The sequence below is a fragment of the Procambarus clarkii genome, unplaced genomic scaffold (genome assembly GCF_040958095.1).
Source record: "Procambarus clarkii isolate CNS0578487 unplaced genomic scaffold, FALCON_Pclarkii_2.0 HiC_scaffold_99, whole genome shotgun sequence".
NCBI lineage: Eukaryota > Metazoa > Arthropoda > Malacostraca > Decapoda > Cambaridae > Procambarus > Procambarus clarkii.
In genome coordinates this window covers 4458121-4478470 of record NW_027189132.1, presented here as the reverse complement: position 1 = coordinate 4478470, position 20350 = coordinate 4458121, and the positions used below count along the sequence as shown (strand labels likewise).

At 38.9% G+C, this 20350-nt stretch overlaps 1 long non-coding RNA gene across 1 annotated transcript; it reads right to left on the bottom strand.

Moving 5' to 3' along the window:
* Positions 1-538: 538 nt before the first annotated feature.
* LOC138360177 (uncharacterized) lies at positions 539-1682 on the bottom strand. Its single transcript, XR_011226231.1, has 3 exons — positions 1259-1682; positions 989-1117; positions 539-608 (listed from the first exon to the last, which is right to left on the bottom strand). It is a non-coding gene; the product is annotated as an uncharacterized lncRNA (long non-coding RNA).
* Positions 1683-20350: the final 18668 nt, after the last annotated feature.

Sequence of the window (20350 nt, the reverse complement as noted above, 5' to 3'; positions counted from 1 at the left end):
ACCTCATATCCAGAATGTTAATAATGTACAAGACAACATTTCATTACAACCAGTCTCAGATGACAGTGAATGTGATTATACTTATGGAGTACAAGCAATCACAGAATGGAATGATCTTCCAAACAACCCAGAGACATGTGTATACATTGCTGGTATTTGTCTCAAGGTTCTCATTGACACTGGATCAAACATTGATACCATTGCTGAGTGCCACTATAAGAAATTTAAAAAAACAGTTCCCAAAGCTTGAGAACTATAATGGCAAAGCCACTGCCTATGCTTCAAAGGTAGCCTTGCCAGTGATTGGAACTTTAACTGCAGAGATTAAGTCAAAGAATGCAATGCTCATTACTACATTCCATGTTGTTAGGAATGCAAAGGAGTCTTTACTCAGTTACAAGACTTCAACCAAATTGGGGCTACTTCAGCTTTCTAATGCTGTAGCAGTGGAATCTGCAAACAATGTTGATGGTATTGTTGCTGTATTTTCTGATCGATTTAAGGGGGCGATAGTTAAGGTTCATAAAAGTTGTTCTAGTGCAATGAAAATTTATTGACGTGTTACACGTGAAGAGGGCTGCAAGTGGTCCAAGTTTCAGCATCGCAGCCTAAATAGAGAGGGAGAAAAAAAAAAAAAACTTTTTTTAACCATTTTTTTACATGTTTTAAAGTTGATATAACAAATACAAATATCAACTGATATTATTTCTATGATACTCAGCTATCACAATACTATATAATAAAGGTTGTCTAGTGGCATTATTATCCCAAACCTATTTAGTGCAATAATACAAATTTTCAAAGTTCACCCAAAAAATTATGCAACAAAATGATGTTTATAAATATATATAAAATCAATAAATGATCTTAGGGGAAATATATAACTTGAGTTTTTAGAGGCACAGACTCTACATATAATGTGCAAGTTCCATGTAAATTGAATAATAAATAAAAAAGTTATTCAACCATATAGTTGCAAATTAGTTACCTGTAAAAAATGAAGGTCAAAGTTCAGCCACCTTTGGCTGAGGTTGATGAACTACCAATTTCAATCAAAATTACCACCCTTGTAGATTGGCATTCCTTCAGTAAAGTGTGTAAGTTCCATGAAGATCGCCTGATAAAAAAAAAAAAAAAAAAAATTATTAAAAAAAAAAATAAAAAAAAAAATAAAAAAAAATAAAAAAAAAGACAGCAGCTTTATATTTACAATTTTTTATGATATAGTATCAAGATATAAAACATAATACATACTAACCTAATATAATTGGTCTGAAATATGCAACATCTTGCAACATCAAGAGGGAGAACGTCTTGAGTTGCAGGTCTAAGATCTTGAGTGGCAGGTGCCGCAGGTGGTGTGGCAGGTGCCGCAGGTGGTGTGGCAGGTGCAGCAGGAGGTGTGGCAGGTGCCACAGAGGTGTGGCAGGTGCCACAGGAGGTGTGGGTGCCTGGGTGTGAGGCGAGGTAGTGTGTTGTGGGGGCGGGAGGCTGCCCTCTCTCTTCACTCAAGGGAACTCTTGTTTTGCCTCAGTGTGGCTTTACGCTCCTTCTTTACTTGGCTAACGCGTAGAGCTCTTGCCTTTAGAGCTTTCTTCTTGTCCGATACTATATCCATTGTGCAGTATATGCAAGAAAATACGATCTGTGCGAGCGCGTCAGGCATGCGACCGCCGGCACAGACAGTGAGAGGGTGACTAAACCAGAGTAATCGGATTATAGCCCCTCCCTCTCACAGAAGACAGTTGCCAGCGAGTGTGTTTATAATTTGTATATGCATAACAAGATATTCTCCACTCTATTGCGAAATACTAGACGCTTACAACGTATGACGCATCACCCTACGGCGCACCCGAGCCGCGAGGACCAGATTTCGGGCAATTGCGGCTGGAAAATTTGCTCTAATTACGTTATTTATTATCATAACATTAAACGGTTTGCACCACGGTGTTGCCAGAACGTTGTAGTATTTTTATAAATTTTTCGTGTTAGGCCGAATTTTTTCGGCCAAACAATTATAACGCCCTCTTTAATTAAATCCATAGGTTGTTATACTGATAGCAAAGTACATCTGCATATCAACCCAGATGTAATTCCAGTTGCCCAACCACATCGCCGACAACCATTCCATACTCGCAAGAAAGTCGATGCTGAACTGGATAGGCTGATAGAACTAGATATCATTGAACCAGTAACAGGCCCAACACCATGGGTAAGCCCAATTGTCACTCCACCAAAGCCGAAGAATCCAGATGAGATACGCATTTGTGTGGACATGCGTGTTCCCAACAAGGCAATAATGCGTGAACGCCATCCTACACCGACTGTAGATGATATGATCTACCGCTTGAATGGTGCAACTATATTCAGCAAGTTAGATTTAAACAAGGGCTATCATCAGCTTGAACTTGATGATGAGAGTCGCTTCATCACAACGTTTACGACACATCGAGGTCTGTATAGGTACAAGCGCCTGAGTTTTGGTATTAACAGTGCTGCCGAGGTATTCCAGCACATCATCAGCCAGGTATTGCAAGACATACCTAATACTGACAACATGTCTGATGACATCATTGTTTATGGCCGTACCCAAGCTGAACACGACAAAGCTCTTCGTGCAACATTGCAACGCTTACGAGAAAAGAATTTGACGTTAAGCCGAGCAAAGTGTGAGTTCAATCAACATAAAATTGAATTCTTTGGACATGTACTTAGTGACAAAGGTCTGTCTCCAGATCCTAAGAAAGTTGCAGATATCAAGAATGCTGCACCTCCTTCAACGTCCACTGAAGTACATAGTTTTCTGGGAATGGCAAACTACTGTTCTCGCTTCATTCCAGATTTTGCTACCATTACGAAGCCTCTACGTGAGCTCCTGAAGAAAAATGCATCATGGTACTGGAGCGATATCGAGCAAAATGCATTTGATGCTGTGAAAGATGCACTAGTAGAGAATGCGACTGCTGCATACTTTGATCCATCAATGGACACTGAGTTAACAGTGGATGCTAGTCCTGTTGGATTAGGTGCTGTTTTAGCCCAACACAAACCTGGTCAACCAGATTCCAGAGTAGTAATTGCCTACGCCAGCCGTTCTCTCACAGATGTTGAGCAACGATACAGTCAGACAGAGAAGGAAGCTCTTGCTCTTGTATGGGGCTGTGAACACTTCAATGTGTATCTGCTTGGTGCACCCTTCACCACGATAGTCACTGACCACAAACCGTTGGAGACCATCTTCAATAATCCAAAGTCCAAACCACCAGCTCGCATTGAGAGATGGGCTCTTCGTCTGCAACCATACAACTTTACGGTGAAATACAAGCCGGGTGCAGGCAATCCCGCTGATTACATCAGTCGACATCCTGCCAACAGTTTCACCATCACCAAGCATCAGCAAGTTGCCGAGGAATATGTACACTCTGTAACCTGTGATGCAGTCCCTAAGGCTCTTACTCTTGATGAAATCCGTACTGCAACCCTAGAGGACCCAACTCTGCAAGCAACAGTGGATGCATTGACTAAGAAAAAGTTTCCACGCATCCCACCCTCAGGAGTTGACCAAGATGCATTCAAAGCACTTGAACGCATCCAGACAGAATTAAGTGTTACGCAACAACGCGACACTGTGCTGCGAGGTACTCGTATCGTGATTCCAGCTGTTCTCCAGCAACGTGCTCTGAAGCTTGCACATCAAGGACACCAAGGTCTTGTTAGGACGAAACAGCTGCTAAGAGAAAAGGTGTGGTTTCCTGTCATTGATCGTCAAGCAAAGGATATGCATGATGCCTGTGTCCCTTGCCAAGCTGCAGTGGATACTTCAAGACCAACACCTCTACAACCTTCACCACTACGTGCTGCACCATGGACGGAAGTATCAATGGACTTCTGCGGACCACTACCAACTGGAGAGTACTTGATGGTAGTCATTGATGATCACTCACGTTATCCAGAAGTAGAAATCATCAATTCCCCATCTGCAAAGGCCGTCATCCCGAAACTTGACAAGATCTTTTCAAACTTTGGCATTCCTGAAGTTGTCAAGACAGACAATGGACCGCCATTCAATGGACAAGACTTCGTCAACTTTGCTGAGCATATTGGATTCAAACACCGCCGTGTGATGCCACTACATCCTCAAGCAAATGGAGAAGTTGAGAGATTCATGCAACCTCTCATGAAAGCGGTATGCTGTGCTCATGCCGAAGGACGATCCTGGAAACAAGCTATGTATGCTTTTCTCAGGAACTACCGTGCAACACCACATGGAACACTGGGCAAGTCGCCTGGCGAACTTTTATTTGGACGTCCTACGAGAATCGCACTACCCGTCATGCCAGCCGAGGTAACGGATAAACGTCTCGCTCAGAAGGATGCACTAGCCAAGGGCAAAATGAAAATTGCTCATGATCAACGTGCAAAGGAACAGTTCATAAAGGTTGGAGATACTGTTCTCGTTAAAAAGAAAAAAGAGGGAAAGTTAGATATGCCGTATGATACAAAACCATATAAAGTGATTAGTGTAAAAGGAACTATGGTAACAGCTAGTAATAGAGATCATAGTATAACACGTAATATGGCTTATTTCAAAGTGATTCCAACTAGTGTAGAAAATGATGAAGTGCAAAGTCGTGCAAAAGAAAAAGAAAAAAATAGTTATAACCCGACAAACAATTCATCAAGGGATGTTATTGCATTTAAGGACTCTCGTCCTAAACGTCATGTTAAACGCCCTACACGATTTGATGATTAATTGTGTTCCTATGTAATGCAAAGTATTTGCCTATTATGCTAAACTAAATTTAATATTGTTTGAATAATGCAGATCTCTCATTCAATATTTTGTAACTTTGTATTACAGTTTCTTTCATGTTTGTTTAACATTGCATATGTATTTTTAACATTGAAATCCTTTGTGGAAAAGATTAAGTTGTTTAAATTCTTTGTGTGCTTAATTAATGTCAAATGTATGCAGTATCTCTTGATATGGTAATAACTTACTTTGTGTCAATAACTTTGCTTTGTGCTACAAGCATGGTAGACATCCTGTATTCATTCTTTTTAAAGAAAAGGAGGGATGTCATGTTCACAGAAAATGGTACCATCCGTTTTCTATGTGCGGCGGAGCAGACGCCAGAGAGAGAGGAAGGTAAACAATAGAGCGTACAGGACGCCAGCCAAGCTTGGTAGCTACTAGTCATGTAATCATATTAAGTATTAAAGTCAGTAACCAAGTCATGACTTTACATCAACCCTACAACCAAGACTTCCTCAGTAACACACAAACACCACAGTGGGGAGGACGAAGGGACAAGGGAAGGGGTAATAGTGGGGAAGGACGAGGGGACGGGGAAGTTTGGGATGGTGGGGACATGGGGATGGGGAAATGGAGAATGGTGGGAGGACAAAGGGACAGGGACGTGGGGAATGGTGGGGAGGACGAGGGGACGGTGGAGTTGGGAATAGTTGGATGGCCGAGGACACGGGTGAGGAGAGAATGGTTGGGAGGACTGGGGGGACAAGGAAGGTTGCTGTGGCTCAGCAACGCACAAGCGTTGCTGAGCCATAGCATCGCATGGCCGGGTACTGCTAGTCTAATAATAAGCAACTAAAATTTGAGTAGTACTTTGGTGTCTCTACAGGATTTCCATGGCTTAGCTCCTCAAAATCAGTTTTGGATGGGTAGTGACACTTCAATAACATTCAAAGATGAATATAGAAATATGTAATGAAATATAATTACACAATAAATAATTCATAAAACCTATCCTAATTAGGGACAGCACTACATAAATAATAATACACCAGCACTGTCTAACAGTACTAGTTAGGTAATAATTCTACCTATTAATGCTGGTAATGGTGTAAACTGAATTTGTACAAATCTGAATTTGGGTTGGCAGAACTACAATAAATGTGTAAAATAGTGCTATGTTTTTGGATTTTATAATTTTATATAATATATACACTTGTAGAAAATACGTGTATAAGAAATTTAATGAACCAAAGATTATTAATTGTGTATGGCAAGTATTCTACATCCGTAAATAGTTTTTAACACCTGACTGTACTTCCTAATTGAGGAATATAATGTTATCAGGGTTAGTAATGGTTAATTAATATATGGGATCAGTAACTTGGGTTAGCATACTGGACCCTGAAATGTTAATGAATTTCACTGACTTGGGTGAATCATTAATTATAGATTGAATTTGGTTTCGGCTATGATATGGACAGTCTGCTGGCAGTTTTAAATTAAATATTTGTATAGGGTAATAATGGTAACACATAATTGGTGTTAGTAAATAATTAATTATAATTTCACCAGTCCCAAGTGAACAAATTTTGTTGGCTCTGAGGGTCGGTATGGATTTTAATATTAGTTGTAATTGAACCAGTTCGTTAAGGACCACCTTTTTTGTGTCAGGAAAACTTGATTTATGTAATTCATTTAAATTGATGCTAATTTGCGATAGCTATGTAGGACCACATTTTTTGAGAAAAAGTGGAAAACAGGGTAGAGCAAGTGGTTTGATATTTTACTCCAGGAACTAGAGTCCTATGGATGTTCTTCATTAATAATGCATTGATTATTAAAGGGACTGTATTATGAGTCAAATCCTCTCATCTATAATGGGGGGTTAATACTAGAAGTCAAAGTACTTCTAGTACACTTAATCAAGGCTGGTTCTTCCTCGAAAGTGGTTAGTAAGATTTACTTAAATATATATTAAAATTAGATAAATATTCAATAAATTGATTAATGACAAGATCATATAGTAATAAATATTAGACAAGAAAATTATTCCTATCTAAAAGTTCGTGAGGCTATTAGAAATATTAAATTCCTAGCTTATGTAGATGAAATATAAACTCGAGATATTAAATCTCAACATTTTATGAGGAGTTAATTAGTAAATTAATAAAGGTTCAGCTGCTTAGCTGTAACAGTGAACGGTAGTGTGGTTGTAAGACAGCGTCATCTAGAATCTGCTGGAACGCGTGACCCGCTAGCGTGGCGTGGGAATTTGTCTCACCTCAGGCTGCTTCAACACACCTGCAAACCCAATATGGTGTAAACAGAATTTACACAAAGTTGATTATGTCATTATGGGACAATAAAAGGGTAAATTAGGTTCACTGGAGACATACTTGTGTTTGGAGGAGGGAGCGCAGTATAACGACAAACTAAGGATAAAGTTTACACATTATGAGTTCAAAACAATGAAACAAACCACTTAACATTATTGATGTTCGCTGATGCAATCCTTAGGATCACGGAAGGAGTAATTGTGCACTCCAATGCCTATTAATAGCAAAGGCCTTTCACGTAGCTTGTGAAAACGTCTCCTTGCTCTCAAGCGATGTCAGCGAGCAAGCCTCCTCTCCCTCAACCCGTCTCGCCCGTGCATACGTGCTCATATTTCAGTAGAAATGGAAAATTCTTTCCCTTATGAATATTCTACTTAATGAATTAATGAGACTAGGGTTGCAATTATAGGGAGTTGTATATTATTTAAATTCTCATCAAATAGTAATTAATATGAAGAGTGTTCTTATTAAACGAGAAATGGAGAGAAATTTCTGCTTCATCCATGTTAATTTAAGATAACATATACTGTTATGTAATAATCCTTTAGCTGATAACACATTATTAGATCACTAGTTGTTATATTGTCAGTTATTAATTCTTGAAAAGAAAACTGACAAAAGCGAGAATATTATTCAGTTCTCTAGCATGTTGACAGTATTTATACCTCTGCTGGGAATTTTCTGACGCAATACCGCCATTCCAAATAGGAAGAATTTGGCAAATTACGCGCAGATAGCAAAATATTAATTTCTGTTAGTTCTACAAATTGGTTGAGTTAGTAATCACTACAAATACAATGATGATGTATTATAATACAAGAAATATATGTATTTATGTTGGAAAATTTCCAACAGTGGTAGTGACAGTAAGACAAGCGTGGTTGTAGTCGAAGTGGAGGGGAGACAGGTGTGGTGGCGGTGGTGGTAGTGAGGGTGGGCCAAGTGTGGTGGTGGTGGAAGAGACGGGGTGGGAGACAAGTGTGGTCGTGGGTGGTGATAGTAGCGGTGAGATAAGTTTGGAGGTGGTGGTAGTAACGGTGAGACAAGTGTGGTGGTGGTGGTAGTAATGGTGTGAAAAGTGTGGTGGTGGTAGTAGTGACGGTGAGACAAGTGAGATGGTGGGTGGTAGTAGTGATAGGGAGATAGGTGTGGTGGTGGAGGGTGGTAGTGGCATTGAGAAAAGTGTGGTGGAGGTGGTAGTGACGGTAAGACAAGTGTGGTGGTGGTAACGGAGAGACAAGTGTGGGGGTGGTGACAGTGGGACAGGTGTAGTTGTGGTGGTGGAAGAGAAGGAGAGACAAGTGTTGTTTTGGGTGGTGGTAGTGATGGTGAGACAAGTGTGGTGGTGGAGAGACAAGTGTTGTGGTGGGCTGGGGTAGTGATGGTGAGACAAGTGTGGTGATGGAAGTGATGGTGAGACAAGTGATGTGGTGGGCTGGGGTAGTGATAGTGAGACAAATGTGGTGGTGGTGGTGGTAGGGATGGCGAGAAAAGTGTGGTGGTGGTGGTGGTAGTGACGGTAAGGAAAATGTTGTGGTGGTGTTTGTGTCAGTGAGACAAGTGTGGTGATGGGTGGTGACAGTGACCAAGACAAGTAAGGTGGTGGGTGTAGTGACGATGAGTTATATGTTGTACCTAGTAGCCAGAACGTCGTACTCGGCCTACTATGCAAGGCCCGATTTGCCTAATAAGCCAAGTTTTCCTGAATTATTATATTTTCTCTTATTTTTTTCTTATGAAATGATAAATCTACCCATTTCATTATGTATGAGGTCAATTTTTTTTTTATTTGAGTTAAAATTAACGTAGGAATATGACCGAACCTAACCAACCCTACCTAACCTATCTTTATAAGTTAGGTTAGGTTAGGTAGCCGAAAAAGTTAGGTTAGGTTAGGTTTGTCGGAAAATCCGACACCATTTAATAATCATACAGATAATAGCTGCGTTGTATAAACAAGTTACCCATAGAAAACGTAACTTGTAGTGGAATTACCGTTTATAGAAAACGGGATATCATCACCACATACCATTATATTCTCCACCTATTATGGTGGGAATTATTCTTAAATACATTAGTCTTTGGACTTTACCATTATAAAAACATCTTATATAAATTAACTTAATTATCAATATTAAAGTAGAGTAAATGTGACCCTTCTATCACTTTCTGTCATGTGGACAATGTAAGCCAGGCGTCAGTGGTGAGGGGGCAGCCATTGTTTATATTGAGACCAGAGGCTCACAGGGAGCAAATTCGGCTCCTGTTAAATTTACTTGGACGTAGTGTTATGGAAACCAAAGGTGTACCATTTTCAACACGCTGTCATCAAATCAAGTTAAGTGTTCTTTCCGAAACCCATTATCTATCATTAGTGGCCATTAATGTCATTATATAGGGTGACCCGGTTAGAATGCGAGGCAGCCTCAAACTAAAGGTAATTAAGCCAGGTCTTCATGTTCCATGTACAGTTTTCTCTGAAATACTTGTCATATATAGAATCTGGCTTTACAGCTAGCGCCCTTTTGACAGGTCAAGACGAGGAAGCATATGCTTTGTGCATCAGTTACCTGGGTGATGGAAGCTACCTCAAAGAGGATAATTTGGTGTCTTCACCCTAGTTATACCTGGTGGACTAAAGCTTGCTGTACAAATAAGATAAGGAACCTTTTCAATGTATGTAGTCTAATTCTGTAGTTTGATTGGCTGCATATATATTCAATTAATATAACCCCCCCCCCCTAATGTGTAGAAGATCGATTTGTGAGATTATGAGATTATTGCAGAAATACAGTCCACTTATCATTATACAAATTGCTATCGAAGTATATAAATTAACGTAAATATAAATTCATATAAATTAAATATATATAAATCTCACAGGTCGGTCCCCACAAGGTTAGGTATGTTAGGTAGTCGAAAAACAATTAATTCATGAAAACTTGGCTTATTAGGCAAATTGGCCCTTGCATAGTAGGCTGAGAAGTGCGTTCTGGCTACTAGGTACGACATATATATATATATATATATATATATATATATATATATATATATATATATATATATATATATATATATATATATATATATATATATATATATATATATATATATATATATACATATATATGTGTGTATATCACGAAAATAAACACGTGATTAAGAATGTGACAATGTCAGACCACGGAGGAAAAATGAAACAGGAAATTTCCTTAAGTACTTTCGTATATTAAATACATCTTCAGAAGGTCATTTTACAGATCGAGTGATGGGTATAAATAGGCAGGAGAGAGTGGTGAAGTAAGGTGAGGTACAATACTTGGACAATGCAGAAGGCCCATTGGCCCATCAGATGCACCCAATTAGCCCATCCTATGTAGCCCAATGGCCCATCTGATACAGCAGACATACAAGCATAATACATAGGTAATTATAACATAAAGAGGTAAATATATACAATAAATTAGTGAGACAAATGTTTTTCAATGATTCTACTTAAATCGCCCTTTAGCTGATCTATTAGAAATGGATCTAAGTTATATAGACCACTGCTAATATTCAAATTACTTTCTTTGGTGATCTGTATCAAAGCGGATTCAATTATGTTTCTGTTATAGGTGCTTTTACAATTTGTTATTGAAGACGCACTCTCCCAATCAATTTGGTGAGCGTTTTCTGACAAATGCACAAACAAAGCATTAGATAATTGGCCATGTCTTACAGAGTATTTATGTTGCGATATTCTACATTTTAAATCTTTAGATGTTTGCCCGACATAGAACTTATTACATTCCTTACAAGGTATTTTATAAATGAGGCAATTATCACTACGAGGGCTGTTCCTTACTAATAGCTTACCAACAGTGTTTTCGTAGCTAAACATTACATCTATATTAAAAAGTTTCAAGGCCTTGACAATATTCTCAAACCCAGAGAAATATGGTAAACATAACACATTCTTTGGGCGAATCCTTTCACTGCATACATTATTATAATATGTACGACGAGCTTTGTTACGACAAACTTCCAAAAAATTCAGTGGGTAACAAAGCTTAAGACCAATCGAATCAATATTCTTAAATTCTTCATCTAAGAATTCTGGACTCACAACTCGAAGAGCTCTTAGATACATTGAAGAAAAAATTGACTTTTTTACATTGTATTTATGCCCTGAAAAATAATGAACATAAGATAAATTGTTCGTAGGTTTTCTGTAAACACTAAACTTTAATGAAGAGTTTTCCCTATGAATAAGCACATCTAGGAATGGCAAACATTTATCAATTTCAGTCTCCATAGTAAATTTTATGGAGGTGACTTGGTCATTAAGTTTGGCTACAAATTCGTCTGTGTTTACATCTGAAGGCCAAATACACAAGATATCATCAACATATCTAAACCAAGGAATGATTCCAGGAGTTATTTTTGAAACAAATTTCTTTTCAAAGAATTCCATGTACAGGTTTGAGAGCAATGGCGATAGAGGATTCCCCATTGCCATTCCAAAAGTCTGTAAATAATACTCATTATTAAAGGTAAATTTACATTCTTTAATGCACAACTTAACAAGACTGACAATAATATCAGCAGAAAGAGGTAAGTCATGGCTCATTAGTTCACGAGCAAGATAATCGAGAATATCATCGACCGGTACCTTTGTGAACAAGGAACAAACGTCAAAACTGATTAACTTTACATCAGGAGTGACAGGAACACTATTCAATTTGTTAACTAAATCAAGAGAATTTGTCAAATGAGAAGAGGAGATAGTTCCTAACAAAGGGGACAAGATTTTGGTAAGCCATTTGGAGAGTTTGTAAGAAATGGATCCCACAGAACTGATGATAGGTCTCATGGGATTGTTAGGCTTATGCGTCTTGACAAGACCATAGCAGTCAAGCGTTGTATACATGTACACTTGCCCCCACGAAGGATGTAACCTTCAATGTAAGTACATAGGTATGACGTCGACCAAGCTGACGAGGCGTTTGACATGCCATCTTCAATCTGGTGCCCCTAGGAATCACATGAGACAAGCCCATGACATTACTCTAACAAGAGAAATGTTGAACAAGAATACTTGCATAATAGACAAAACCCAAGATTCAAGAAGATTACAAATTCTTGAGGCAATTCACATAAGAATAGAGCGACCTACCATGAACACTCAAATCACGGAACTATTTACTCTACCCACCATGAGAGTAAGGACAAGACAAGAACATATCGATGCCAACACAGAAGACAATGTCCAACATAACAGGCCAATTACACTGGATTAATCTTTGTGTTTAGATAGGAGATGCCTCGTATGGGCCAATAAGCCTTCTGCAGCCCCTATGTTTATCCCTAATGTATCCCCCCATGTTTTCACCTTCATTGTATTATCACCTGACCTAATGCGGGTATAAAATCAACTAGTATTGTAAGATCTGTTCACTTGAGAATGAACCATGGAGGTTCGAAACGTCGTGCAAATTATACAAATAAGTGTAATACACTCTATAGTAAATCACTTCTTTTCTTCACCTTAAAAGTACGAAAATGAGTTTTGGAGAACTCCTATTTCAATTAAGCCCTGATGCTAAGAAAATAGTTAGAGGGATAGAAGCCCTAAACCAGAAAATAATAAATACAGAATATGCGGTCATATATATATATATATATATATATTAATAAATATGACCGAAAAAGTAAGATTAATAATTCTAACACGAATTTTCTCAATATTTCTTATGTTTCTTTTCACTGTCGATCGTAATTGAAAAAACTATTCTCCAAAATTCATTTTTATTTCTAGTCTGACGCAACACTTGAACGCGTTTCGTAATAACTTATTACATTTTCAAAGACTTTAGTTTACACACACACAACTATAACCTGCAAACACTAAACAGAGTTCTACTATGCTATCATTTAAACAGCTTTCATCTTATATACCCGCATTTGGGTGAGGTGATATGTTACAACAGTTTTGGATGAGAACAAAACTATCAACACAAGATAGAGCAAACAAATATGATTTTTCAATTACCGTCGACAGTGAAAAGAAACATAAGAAATATTGAGAAAATTCGTGTTAGAATTTTTAATTTTACTTTTTCAGCTATATTTAATAATATATGTCTACAGGAAAGACTGCTACCAAAATATACTAATATATATATATATATATATATATATATATATATATATATATATATATATATATATATATATATATAAATATATGACAATGTCAGACCACGGAGGAAAAATGAAACAGGAAATTTCCTTAAGTACTTTCGTATATTAAATACATCTTCAGAAGGTCCATCCGACCTTCTGAAGATGTATTTAATATACGAAAGTACTTAAGGAAATTTCCTGTTTCATTTTTCCTCCGTGGTCTGACATTGTCACATTCTTAATCACGTGTAAATTTTCGTGATATACACACATATAAATATATATATATATATATATATATATATATATATATATATATATATATATATATATATATATATATTTATATATATATATATGCGAACAAGCCTGAATGGTCCCCAGGACAATATGAGTTTTCAGTTATATATATATATATATATATATATATATATATATATATATATATATATATATATATATATATATATATATATATATATATATATATATATTAGTATATTTTGGTAGCAGTCTTTCCTGTAGACATATATTATTAAATATGACGGAAAAAGTAAGATTAATAATTCTAACACGAATTTTATCGATCTTTCTTACGTTTCTTTTCACTGTTGATAGTAATTCAAAAATCAATTCTCCAAAATTCATTTTTATTTCTAGTCTGACGCGACACTTGAGCGCGTTTCGTAAAACTTATTACATTTTCAAAGACTTTAGTTTACACACACACACACACACACAACTTTAACTGAATAGAACTTAAACATCTTCGAGTTTTTATACCTACATTTGGGTGAGGTGACATGTTACAACAGTTTTGGATGAGGTGAAAATAAACTTTTAACACAAGACAGGACACGAAAGAATGGGTATTAAAGGTAGGTAACTGCAGAAGGCCTATTTTTATTGGCCCATATTTCTTGATGCTTCTATATTGGAGTGGAGTCTTAAAGAGGGTAGAATATAGTTGTGCATTAATTGGCTGTTGATTGTTGGTGTTGATTTCTTGATGTGTAGTGCCTCGCAGATGTCAAGCCGCCTACTATGTTGGACATTGTCTTCTGTGTTGGCATCGATATGTTCTTGTCTTGTCCTTACTCTCATGGTGGGTAGAGTAAATAGTTCCGTGATTTGGGTGTTCATGGTAGGTCGCTCTATTCTTATGTGAATTGCCTCAAGAAGGCAATTCACAATTCTTGAGGCTTTCACAATTCACAATTTACAATTCACAATTCTCGAAGGCAATTCTTGAGGCAATTCACATAAGAATAGAGCGACCTACCATGAACACCCAAATCACGGAACTATTTACTCTACCCACCATGAGAGTAAGGACAAGACAAGAACATATCGATGCCAACACAGAAGACAATGTCCAACATAACAGGCCAATTACACTGGATTAATCTTTGTGTTTAGATAGGAGATGCCTCGTATGGGCCAATAAGCCTTCTGCAGCCTCTATGTTTCACCTCACATTTATCCCTTATGTATCCCCCCATGTTTTCTCCTCTATTGTATTATCACCTGACCCAGTGCGGGTATAAACTCAACTAGTATTGTAAGATCTATTTTCTTGAGAATGAACCATGGAGGTTCGAAACGTTGTGCAAATTATATAAATAAGTGTAATACACTCTATAGTAAATCACTTCTTTTCTACACCTTAAAAGTACGAAAATGAGTTTTGGAGAACTCCTATTTCAATTAAGCCCTGATGCTAACAAAATAGTTAGAGGGATAGAAGCCCTAAACCAGAAAATAATAAATACAGAATATGCGGTCATATTCAATGAAACATATATATATATATATATATATATATATATATATATATATATATATATATATATATATATATATATATATATATAAATATATATATATATTTATATATATATATATATATATATAAATATATATATATATAAATATATATATATATAAATATATATATATATATATATATATATATATATATATATATATATATATATATATATATATATATATATATATATATATATATATATATATATATATATATATATATTGTGACAATAATCTCTTTCAAGAGAGATTGAGCCTGCTCTTCCCTTCATAAGTACGTCAATATACAAGACTATATAGAAGATATGTCCACCAAGTCTCGCCAAACGTTTTGCCCAGAGAGCAAAACGTACCCAGCACACCGTGACACCTGCTACCGCCACCATAACCAGCAAACTGCTCATCCTATGCCTGCCTGTCGCTGATTGGCTGGTGTCCCGTCGCACCTGCCCTCCGCCTCCACCACAAGTCGATGTCTGGGCTGCAGTGCGGCAGTATCGTCAGAATATCTCAGTGCTCAAAGCAGTTGACATCTCTCGCTGGTAGACTAAGCCTTGGCTTTCGTGTACTAAGGGAGGTGGCAGCTCGAAGCCAGTATTCCAGCACCACTAATATTTTATTTTGCTATCACTGTAACTTTCTTGTCTTAACGTAACTTTTCATTTGCCAGTGATTATTCATGTTATTTTGTTTGTTGCCTTATCTTGCCTATTTTATGTGATTAACTTTATTCATGTCTTGTTTTTCTAGAGTAATTAAAATTTCATTGTTTATATACGTATGTTTTGTGTGTCTTCCCATTACCTTACCACAGACGAAAGGACCAACTTTTCTCCTTTTTTTTGATTATGTGACGAGGCCCTGCCCCTAGCTTTTGAAACAGCCGAACACCAACGCTTTACCATCACAAAAGGTGGGGGCCTGCCCTAGGAGCTTCACTCAGGTACTGGTTCCAAGTAGTAAATTTATGGTAAGCGTATTTGGCTTTGGTAACGTAGCTTTTCACTATTTTCAATTTTATTTTCATATGGTGCTGTGTGTATTGTGCATTCGGAGAGTAGCATATGGTGAAGGTGAGACAACTTTGGATTACGTGGTGACTGTAGGCCTCAGTCATTCTCTTAATTGGTCATCTCTCCCTCCGTGTTATTACTCGTGTTTACCATCTTTTGTCCCTAGGATATTTCTCATATTTTCGACAGATCATCATATTGGTACCCTGGTACTGTGGTCTGTCCCCGGGTCAAGTGCACCTAATCTTCTGCAATCTGACAGTAGGAGGATAAAGAGGGCCATAGTTCCTCTAGCACGAAATTTAGTTGCTGAATTGGGACCTCAGCAGCAGTTCTCGTCACCAGTTGACACCTCGCACCCCTACAAGTCGGCCAGAGATGATGATATTTACATTGGTAGGGAATTAGCCTTCTTTTTCAGAGCACAAAAGTTCGCTAATTCTGTAAGTATCATATTAATTTCAGTGGGAAAACTTGCTTATGTCCTATAGAGACTCGGCAAGGTATGCCTACATTCTTGGACTACCAATTTTACTTTTGAGGCAATTAACTGCTTCATTTGTTTTAGAAACTCAGTTTCGCTTGTTTAGTAGGATTTTCTAGCCCTTATCCTCTTACATGAGTACCGGGTACAAGATTTCCTGCGACCTTGATTTAATTAATCATTTATCATTTTGTAATTAACATTAATTGTTAAAGATTCCACAGGATAGGTACCAGTTGCCACGTTGTCCTGTTTCTGACATTCACCATATCACAACAGTATATTCGTTGTGCATTTATTTGCTAATTTCACCATGGTTCGTCTCCAAGCTTTCCGTGCAGATCCAGCAGGTGCAATAGGGACTTTAAGTCATGCCAAGAGGACTGAATTACAAACTCTTGCACATGAGTATCAACTAGCAGTTCCCTACCAAGCCAACAAAACTGAAATACATAACCTGTTACTGGATCATTTCTTAGAGGAAGGTAAGATAGACTCTGAAACTCACGAAACTTACTTTATAGCAGATAAAACTGATTTGGCAACGATGAAACTCAAACTAGAGCTGGCCAAGATCGAACGCGAGCAGCACAGAGAAGACCTCGAGCAACAAAGGGAAGCAGCTGCCATACGAAAGGAAGAACAAGAACGTGAAATCGCCCTCAAGGAACGTGAAGCTGCCTTGAGGAAAGAATAACAAGAACGTGAGGTTGCAATACTCCGTGAGCGGGAACGAGCACAGCTTGAAACAAAACAACGCCAATTGGAGATGCAACACGAACATGACAGACATCAAGCAACCCTAACTATGGAATGTCGTCAACGAGAATTCGCGTTGGAAACTTCACACCTCGCTCAACGCCAGCAAGCTACCGCCAATCTTTCCATCAGTTTCAATATATCACATGCAAGTAAGTTAATGTCACCATTCGTAGAAACAGAGGTTGACGTGTTTTTCACCACCTTTGAAACCCTTGCTAATCAACTTAGTTGGCCTGCCGACCAATGGGCAACCCTTCTCAGAGTGCATCTTACAGGTAGAGCTGCAGTTACACTCAGTACTATGGCGTCTGAGAATGACTACCAGACTCTGAAACAAGCAGTGTTGGACGCTTACCTTCTCTCCACCGAAAGTTATCGAAGGAAATTCCGTGACCACCTGAAGGCAAGTACCACTACCTTTCTCGAATTTGCTAATACCAAAAGGAGATATTTTATGAAATGGCTGGAAGCAGCACACCTTTGCAGAACTCGTCAACCTCATGCTAGTTGAAGAATTCTTGAGGCGTGAACCGCCTCCTGTCCGTCTATATTTAGCAGATAAAGAAGAAACCGACTACCTAAAGTGTGCTAAGTCGGCTGACACTTACAGCCTCATCCACCGGCTGACACCAGAACCATCTTCCAGTAAGAAGTCGTGGTACAGTTACGAGAAAGTGAGTACCGATCAAGCTGGCTCGCAATTGTACTGTAAGTATTGTAGACTCTATGGACATACCATAGATAAATGTGGTAAGTCTCAATACAAAGGAACCACCGAATCGCCAAAACCCAAACCAACTCCTAAGTCCGGTAAGCCTGTGATGAATGTTGGTGTTCATGTTAATGATCTTTCTCTTTTCAGTAAACACCTGTATACTGGAACTGTCTCTGCCAACGGTTCAAATCCGGAGGGACGTTTCAAACTGAAGATCTTGAGGGACACTGCGGCTCTTCAATCGATTATTTTGAAGTCGGCTGTGCCCAACATCGCCTACACCGGAGAAACTGTCTTCATCACTGACCTCACTGCTACCACTCCTTATCCTCTCGCCAGAGTCCACCTGGATTGTCCCTTCGTGAGCGGAGAAGTCCAAGTCGCCATCGGGGAAAAGCCTTTTCCCATGCCTGGAGTGCAACTTGTCCTGGGCAACGACTTGGCAGAAGACCTGCAACCGACCAACCTGATCGTCATGGACAAACCCCAGGTGTGTACCTCTGTGATGGATAATCTCATTTTTGAGTATGTTCCAGCAAAGGTTGAAGAGAGTGATGAAGTTTCTCCTCCAGTTTTAGTGACCGCCAGTGCACCAGCTGCACGACCACAGCCAGCTGACTCTACTGCTACCGCTGTCCCTCAAGACCCTCAGAAACTACCCCCGAATCTGACCAAGTTGGAGTTCCGTAAGTTACAGAGGGAAGATTTTACCTTGACACCATTATTTTTCCAGGCTGAGACTCAACCCGACAGTATTCCTGAGTTCTTCCTAGAGAACGAGTTGCTCTACCGCAGATATAGACCCAGTAAACTGAAGGAGGAGGACGATTGGGCCAACGTCGAACAACTAGTGATTCCTGCCAGCCTGCGGCCCACTATTCTACACCTGGCCCACGGAGCACTCTCAGACTACGGATTTAACAAGACCTACCATAGAATCCGTCAAGACTACTACTTGCCAGATATGGTAAATAGCGTCAAACAGTACGTCATACATGTCAGATGGCAGGTAAACCGAACATCTCTATTCCCAGAGCACCAGTGACTCCCATACAGGTGCCTGCAGAACCTTTCCACAGACTTATTATAGACTGTGTTGGTCTTTTACCTCGGACCAGTTCAGGTAACGCCTATATCTTAACCATCCTGTGTCCTACCACCAGATTCCCCATAGCAGTTCCAGTAAAGAACATTACGGCTGCTACGGTTGTGAAACACTTATTAAAGACCTTCACCCATTATGGATTTCCAAGGGAGGTTCAGAGCGACTGTGGCACCAACTTCACCAGTGCTGACACTTACTTCACTTCAAGAGGACACTTCAAGAGGACACTGGAGGAGTTCAACATCAAACAGGTATTGTCCAGCCCCTATCATCCTGCTTCACAGGGTTCTCTTGAGCGTAGTCATCAGACTATTAAAGCACTCCTGAAGAAGTTTTGTAATGAAACCTCTAAGGATTGGGATAAGCAAATCGACCTTATAATGTGTATATATAGAAGTCTTCCCAATGAGTCCCTAGGAGTATCTCCTTATGAGATGCTCTTCGGACGTAAGTGCCGTACTCCCCTCAAGGCTTTCAAAGACTCTCTACGTGATGCCACCTTCAGTGAGCATCAGAATGTGCCCCAGTTTCTTCAAAACCTACAACACGTTCTAGAGAGAGTCCACAGTTTTGCCCAAGATAATCTATTGAAAGCACAAGAGAGGATGAAGACTCATTACGACCAGACCAGCAAAGTAAGGAAATTTAAGCCGGGAGACTTCGTACTTGCTTATTTCCCTATCCCAGGTTCTCCTTTACGAAACAGGTTTTCAGGACCCTACCGCATCAAGGAGTGCAGAAACAACCATAACTACGTTCTAGAGACTCCAGATAGGCGGCGGAAGACCCAGCTGTGCCACGTCAACCTCCTGAAGCTATATAACGGTACTCCTCCCACTGTCATGACTAATTACTCTTCATTTAAAGAGCCATACATCCACAGTGAGACCTTCCCTGCTTCTCCTCCCGAAAGCACTGACAAGGAGTCAGCGCTTTCTAATTCGGAAATCCTTACTGATCTTCCCAACTATTTTCAGGACAATCATAGTGCACCTCTCGTCAAGATCTTCAAAGAACATCAGGAGTTGTTCCGAGATAACCCCAAGAGTGTAATGTTACCCAGCACGACATCCAACTGCTCCCTGACACCAGGCCGATTCGTCAACCCTTCTACCGAATCAGCCATAGCAAGAAGGAAGTCATGCATGCTGAGGTGCAGTACCTCTTGGATCATGGACTGG